This window comes from Nomascus leucogenys, chromosome 21 (genome assembly GCF_006542625.1).
Source record: "Nomascus leucogenys isolate Asia chromosome 21, Asia_NLE_v1, whole genome shotgun sequence".
Taxonomy (NCBI): Eukaryota; Metazoa; Chordata; class Mammalia; order Primates; family Hylobatidae; genus Nomascus; species Nomascus leucogenys.
This window is the reverse complement of record NC_044401.1, coordinates 4718032-4726276: the sequence shown is the minus strand read 5'-3', so window position 1 is coordinate 4726276 and position 8245 is coordinate 4718032. Positions and strand designations below refer to the sequence as shown.

Below are 8245 nucleotides of genomic sequence, written 5' to 3'. Positions count from 1 at the left end.
CATCTCCACCAGACTCAGGAGCCCAGCTGGCTTCACCCAGTGGATCCTGCACCGGGGCTGCAGGTGGAGCTGCCTGCCAGTCCCACGCCCTGTGCTCGTACTCCTCAGCCCTTGGGTGGTCGATGGGACTGGGCACCCATGGAGCAGGGGGTGGTGCTTGTCGGGGAGGCTCAGGCCTCACAGGAGCCCATGGAGGGGGTGGGAGGCCCAGGCATGGCGGGCTGCAGGTCCCGAGCCCTGCCCCGCGGGAAGGCAGCTAAGGTCCGGTGAGAAATTGAGCGCAGTGCTGGTGGGCTGGCACTGCTGGGGGACCCAGTACACCCTCCGCAGCTGCTGGCCTGGGTGCTAAGCCCCTCATTGCCCGAGGCCAGCTCCAAGTGCGGGCCCGCCAAGCCCACGCCCACCCCGAACTCCAGCTGGCCCTCAAGCGCAGTGCGCAGCCCTGCTTCCCGCTGGCGCCTCTCCCTCCACACTCCCTGCAAGCTGAGGGAGCTGGCTCCCGCCTTGGCCAGCCCAGAAAGGGGCTCCCACAGTGCAGCGGTGGGCTGAAGAGCTCAAGTGCCGCCAAAGTGGGATCCCAAGCAGAGGAGGTGCCGAGAGCGAGCGAGGGCTGTGAGGACTGCCAGCATGCTGTCACCTCTCACTATGACACCCTAGATTGTTCTGTTACACAAGGGGTACCAAAGTCCACCCTGAGCTTTTCCTCTGGGAACAGATTCCAGATTATTCCAGACTTAAGACATGGAGATATATCTTGCTAGAAGTAGGAAGATGATAAGATCAGTTTCTATAGGTAGAGGATAATGTGTCCTAAAATGTAGGTAGAGACAAGTCTGACAGTGGTTTAGACAAGAAGGGCCTCTGCTAATGGTGGAGAGATCAAGGAAGAAAAGAGCAATGTTAAAGTGAGGCTGTCCCCACAGACCGTGCTCAAGCAAACTCGAACTGTGAGCACATTTCTCTTAAACAATGAACACTTAGAATAAAAATTAAAATTTCCCACGAATTTCTAATTTTAAAATAGTTTCCCAAGATTTCAGTGGTATCGTATATATGCCCATAAAATTTTTTGGATTACTATTCCCACAAGTGTAAGATGAAAGGGGACCTGCTCTCCATTCTATCTACTCCCTCACTGCAGATGCCATTTTGAAGATCTCAGTTTTACTGAAAGGGGTCTGCTACCCATAACTTCCCTGGTGTACCAGCAACAAGTGTTCAGTGGACCATGACAACACAAAGAATGATGGAGGAGAGAAAATGCCATGCAGAAGTGATAGTTAAGATGAAGGTGTGGGAGAGGAGCAGGTATAAACCCTTTCTTATCCCAAATATATTAGGAGTAAGTGACCAGAAAAGTGATGCTAACCATGCCCTTGGGGTACAGCCATACAATGAGATAGAAGAGTCTCAGCTGGGACTAGAATAATTTCCTATCCCTTATTTCTCTACTAAAATTTCAAAATTCTAAATATAAAAAGACTGATATGAAAGAAAATTCAAAATGTAAGTACTACTTTTCATGCAATGCAAATTATTTTCCCATTCACTACTCTGAAACTTAGAAGCAAAACTAATATGTTTGCAGAGTTGAATCTTTTCTAAACTAATGTTCTTTTTGGGAGTAAATCTTAGAGTGAAGATGAAAGACATGTAAAGAGACATGATTACCTTTACCACCAAATGAAAAACAATAAGGAGTTATTGTGCCTTTCAGTACAGCACTTCCCTTACTATTATCCAATGGCATTATCCCCTTAGATATTCCTGACTACCCTGGGAATTAGAAGTGTGTAGATAATTACTCCATTAACAAACTGCATTAACAAAGAGTGCTTCCCAAGGTCACATGGCTGGAGAAGCTAAAACCCAAACTTTCATTCTTATGAATCCAATTACATAGCTTTGTTAATTGTGCCAATATTTCTGGATTTTACTTTCCCATCTTCAAAACCTGAATTTTAGGATAAAGGTATCAATGGGAAGATATGAATTTGTAATTAAACTTTGTACTCTGACTAGGCCAATATCTAAGAATTACCATCAGTGTAAGTATTGGTAGTATGTAGACCAACACAATTTCAGTAATGTTCTTGGAGTTCTGAGAAGTAAGGGCATGCATATTTATTTTCTCTGCAGCTTTAATGCTAGAAAACGTACATGAATTGTAGTAACTATTTCTCTCTTCCTCCTCCTTACAGCACAAAGTAACAGATGGATTATCTTAACTAAAGATGTCAGCACTTTATTGACCAAGCTTCTACTAGATTCTATAATAGCAATATATGAATTGTGATTTCTCCTTTCGGGGACTAAGAGGGCATGATTATTATTCAGGAAACCTGGTTTGTTTATTTTTTCATTCTCCCATTTCAAGTGTTATTCCATTTTTAAGATACTTGCAGCTTTCTCATTCTACAATGTAGTGCCATATAAGAAATATTTCCTTTCTGAATCATAATTCAACCCTCAGACTATTAGACCATACCACCTGCTACAGGGTGACATGCATCTCATTAAAGATAGCTGCCATTATTAATGATCAAGCACAGTTCAATGAGTACAGTAAAACTTTAAACATAAGCATAAAGCAAAACACTAAAGATAAATTAGGGCTGTAACGAAACTCAGCTTCAATAAAGCATCTGGTGAAATATCTATATTCAGCTTCAGTCTAATACACTAGAAAATACTTGCTTCTGAGTATTAACTATGGAAAGCCTACATAACAAATATTCACACTTTAACCTGTCACTCATCCTGCAAGTAAACCTAAACCTAAATCTTGAAACATAACCTAAAAACCTTTGATGGAAACTCTACATAAATATCGATTTACAGATTTTATCCTTTTTTGTGAGGCACATTTTATGAATTGGTTATTATCTGCATTAGCATGGTACAAGAAATACATTAAACGTTTTAAATTATTTGATCCAAATTTCCTGTCTGCTTTCATACTAAATAAAATAACTAAAAGCATTTTCAAGATAATATTGTTCATAGTTTACAATTGTTTCTCCAAATGTGAGAAAGGGTCTGATTTACAGCATTATGCTCCTGTGTTTTCTTATCTTATTAAATGATGCAATTTTCTGCCTTTGTCACCAAATAACATCTGCTAGTCACAAAACTAGAAACACATCTTTTAATTAAATGCTTATTTTATTTTCCCTAGGGACAATGAATTATAGAATTACTTTCTCAAGATTTACTGTTTCCTTTTCCTTTATCTCAGCCCCCAGTATATATTCAGTGTGTCCTCTGAAGTAACAACCATCCCATCTGGCTGAGAAGTGATGGACACGGCTCCTTAACCACACTGTACCCTCCGTTCTTGGCACCTCTCTACCAGAAAGATATCGACAAATTGGATGGAATTCAGAGAACAGCAAGAAAAATGATTAAAGAGATGGAGGCAGTGACTTATGAGGAAAGATGAAAAGGACTAAATCTGTATAGCTTGGCAAAGCAACAACTGAGGTGGCGTATGAAAACTGTCTACAAGCATTTGAAGAATATAAACATCAAAGAAAGAGAAGGAACTTTTTAGAATGGTTTGGGGAATAAGCAGAGTAAGAGGACAGAATTGAAGAAAGGAGAGAGATATGCTAAATTGGGGGTGGGGGCGTTTTCTCATCAATTGTAAATTTTGATAAATAGCAAAATTAAGTCTAGAGAGAAAGAGTTGCATCTCATGCTTTTAGGTTACAATCAGTGTTGACCTGTACTGAGAAAATGGTAAGTGAGAGAATAAATAGTATCTGTTTGTGTGTAGACATATAATATTTGAGCTGTCTTTTGCAGCTTACCAAGTACTTCTACATGCATTACACCATCAAATTTTCAAATTGACTGTATGTCATTATGAGTTCATTTTAAATAAGAAAAAGCTAAAGATTACTTCTAAAACACACACAAATATATCCCTAACCCTGAGTTCATAATCCCTTTCTTCTTATTCTAGATTTTAAAATTTTAATACAATGTAGACTGTAATCACTCACAATATGGATAATGAATTTAAGGCTATGTTTTAATTAGCAGACTACCTCATTGTACCTGTTATCTTGTTCTTTCCTGGAGCAGATTAGACACAAACTGTAATCAGGGCAAAATTCTATAGATGACCCAGTGAGAAAAACAATTCCTTCTTAAATTCTCTGGTTAAGCACTTTTTCTTGGGTGCTGTATTAACATCATTCTGCCACTCCCTAACTGTTAACAGCAGCCCTAGGTTCATTCACTAATGCAAGATGTTGCGACCCACTTAATATACTATACTATCCCAAGCCAGGATATTTACCATGTAACCTGAATCAAATTCTTAAGATACGGAGTTCAAGTCTGCTAAGAGATATCATTTGTGTTTTGTTGCCAGGTTCCAGGCTCCTGAATCCCTTCAACCACCCATCATTATGCTAAGTACTGAATAAAGATCTACATGGATAATAAACCAGATATGAACACTGTTGCTTCTAACTAGAGTTTTAAGCCTAAATCTCTAGAAGGTTTCTAATAATGATGAACTGTCCTGGAACACTTATGAGCTGGAAAGACACCTTTTGCATAGCTAAGAAGCTAGACTAGGCCAGACGTGGGGGCTCACGCCTGTAATCCTAGCACTTTGGAAGGCCGAGGTGGGCTCATCACCTGAGGTCAGGAGTTCGAGACCAGCCTGGCCAACATGGCAAAACTCCATCTCTACTAAATATACAAAAATGAGCCAGGCGTGGTGGTGTATACCCGTAATCTCAGCTACTTGGGAGGCTGAGCCAGGAGAATCACTTGAACCCGGGAGGCAGAGGTTGTAACGAGCTGAGATCGTGCCATTGCACTCCAGCCTGGGTGACAAGAGCGAAAATCCATCTTTTAAAAAAAGAAAAGAAAAGAAAAAAGAAGCTAGACTATATTCTACATTTCCTTTTTTTCTGCTTCATACAGTGACTTCCTATTATCCTTCTCAAAGTTATTGCTGCAGAGGAAAGAAGCATAGATCTTTTACCCACCAGGAAACACCCAAAGCACCTATTACCATAATAGCCATGGGAAACAGGTAGAAAAAATCAATTTAAAGCAAATAAGCCAATGAGAACAAAAGATCTCCCCCACATCAGAAAAGTTTTCTGTGTGGAATCAAGCGCTTTTAGAAATTTTACCTTTCACCGTGGAATTGTGGACCTTTGTACCAAATGTGTATTCTTAATCTAGAAAATACAGCAGGAGATGGTTTGGTATGAAGATCTTTCTGAAATTTTATCATTAAAACAGTACCATCTACTTAGAGCTAGTCTGCATTTTAGATTTTAGATATCTGCAAGTTTTTGAGCATGTAAGTTCTAGAGCAGTACTTCTCAAACATTAACGTGTATATAAATCACTGGGGATCTTGTTAAAGTACAGTTTTATATACTAAACCTGGGGTAGAGCCTGAGAATCTGAACTTCCAAAACGTCTCCAGATGATGTTGATGAAGCTGATCCATGGACTACATTTCAAATAGCAAGACCTGTAGGGTATTTTTATTCCAACTCTATGACATAGCAGTGAAAAATGGCTATACACTAGCCACATACCATTTTTTAAAAGATTTAATTTTTAGGTTCACAGCAAAATTAAGAGGAAGATACACTGATTTCTCATATAGCCCCTCCCCCAACAAGGGAATAGTTTCCCCCCTTATCAATGGGCCCCACTAGAATGGTACATCGGTTACAATTGATGAACCTGCGTTGACACATAATCACACAAAGTCCATAGTTTGCATTAGGGTTCACTCTTGGTTTTGTGCTTTCCATGGGTTTTGGAAAATGACATCTATGACATGTCTATGCCACTATAGTATTGTACAGAGGATTTTCACTGCCTTATAAATCCTCTGTGTTCTGCATATTCATGCTTCTTCCCAAACCCTTGACAACCACTCATCTTTTCACTGTTTCCATAGTTTTGCCTTTTCCAGAATGTCAATAGTCAGAATGATACAGCGTATAGCTTTTTTCAGATTGGCTTCTTTTACTTAGTAATATGCATTTAAGATTTCTGCATGCATTTTCATGGCTTGATAGCTCATTTCTTTTTAACATTGAATAATATCCCTTTGTATGTACCACAGTTGATTTCTCCATTCACCAACTGAACATCTTGGTTGCTTCTAAGATTTGGCAATTATGAATGAAGCTGCTATAAACATCTGTAGGCTGGTTTTTGTGTGGATATGCTTATTATTCCTTTGGGTACATAGCAAGGAGCATAATTGATGGATAATATGTAAGATTACATTCAGTTTTGTAAGAAAATACCAAACTGTCTTCCAAAATGGCTATATCATTTGGCATTCCCACTAACAGTAAATAAAAGTTCCTATTGCTTCACATCCTTGTCAATATTTGGTATTACCTGTGTTCAGGATTTTAGGAATTCTAGTATATGTATAGTGGTATCTCATTGTTATTTTAATGTGTATTTCCCTGATGACAAACTATGTGGAAACTTTCATATGCTTATTTGCCATCTGTATATTTTCTTTGGTAAGGTGTCAGGTAAGTTATTTGGCCCATTTTTAAATCGGGTTTGTTTTCCTATTGTTGAATTTTAAGTGTTCTTTGCATAATTTTGATATAGTCCTTTATCAGTTATATCTTTTGCAAATATTTTTTCTCAGTCTGTGCCTTATGTTCTTATTCTCTTGATCCAGATACTTTCCAGGGAACATTTACATTTGATTTAAATTATCTATTTCATATGGCATTAACAAAATTCATTTAGGTAATAAAGCCGACACATGTATTTGTAGTTTTATTTACATTGAGATTTTATAATATTTTACTCCATTTGATTCAAGTTCAATTTTTATAAATGCGTTTCCAAGTTCATGCCCTTACAACAATCCTATTTTGAAAAAAAGTGCCCTGTGGAAGAAAGGCCAGAAGGGGCAATTTGCCATGACTCAAAAATGGCAAAGGCCTTAAATGTAAACCATTAATGCTTTTACAAAGTTGGTTAATATAGAGTTTCTATATTTATTTCTGATGAAAGCATTGATTTCTAAAATATAAACTTCTATTCACATTTGTTTATTTTCTCATACAGATGGCACCTCAAATAAAGGTGGGGGGAAAGAAGGAAAGAAACGGCTTTGGCCTGTGCCTGTTTGACCTCTGAGAGATACTTTTTGCAAGAAATTGTTAAGTTTTGGCCCAAAAAGTGGTCGGTCTTTTATCTTTCTTTGTGGAGGCCAAAATGCAAACCAGGGTGAAGAAACCATCAGTGGCAGTTTGGGGAGGCGGAGGAGGGACTCCCTAGACTCAGTGAATCACCAAGGAAACATGAGGCCTATTTCTCTGTGAAGCTAAACTTCAAAAAACAATCTAAGAGATACAAAGGGAAAAGTGTGACTGCTCTGACAGCAAAAACAAGCAAATATCTCCAGAGGGGATTAATCCTTCTGCTTCAAAGTAACTAAAACAAAGAAAGCTGAGCCAGCTTCACTGGAAACAACACTTGTCCGTCAGACAAGGATGAGCTAATCAAAAGAAAACACTGTCTGTGTGCAGGACTCAGCGGCCTGGACAGCTAATACCAAGGAACACGTTTTCACTATAAAGATTCAGCTTTCAAAATCCAGTTCCCTCTTGTAGAGCCACAGGGTTAAAAGGGACCTTAGAGATCATCTACAAACCCTCAATGAATGCCAGTCTTCGCTTTATGTCCTTCTTGCCGGACTCTTTTCTGGCCTCTGTTCTGTCAGGATGTTTCCTGTTTTGCAAAACAGCTTTAGTCCTTGAGTATATTTAATTGCTGGAAAACAGTTCCTCAAATTTGACCCCAAATTTAAGTCTAATTTATGAAGAAAGTTTTGCCTTTGGAGACAGGTTTAATTTTACTTCCATGTGGAAAATCTTCAAATAAAATGATGACTATTGTGTACTCACGAACGATCTCTTCTTCTCCCAGCTTAATCAGGTCCTATGGTGGTGTACAAATGTTTGTACCACCTGATTACCATCTAGTTTTCAATGGCTCTTTGAAAATATATTGGCTAACTCTAAATACAAGACTCCAGATGTAATCTAATCAGTACAGAGTACATTTGGATTTTTACCTCCGAACAACTGGAGGCTATATTTCTATTAACTCAAGTATAAGATCTCTTTGCTTTCTGTCATAAATTGTGCCAACGACCAATGCTTGTTTTTACATAAACTGCAATTAAGTTCCATTTCTCCCAACCTGTCTTGTGCAA

At 38.8% G+C, this 8245-nt stretch overlaps 1 long non-coding RNA gene across 1 annotated transcript; it reads left to right on the top strand.

The window, feature by feature from the left end:
* Nucleotides 1-774: 774 nt before the first annotated feature.
* Nucleotides 775-7931, top strand: LOC105738550. The gene is made up of 4 exons (XR_004027592.1): nt 775-1308; nt 3239-3483; nt 4945-5056; nt 7093-7931. It is a non-coding gene; the product is annotated as an uncharacterized LOC105738550 (long non-coding RNA).
* The last annotated feature ends 314 nt before the right edge of the window (nt 7932-8245 follow it).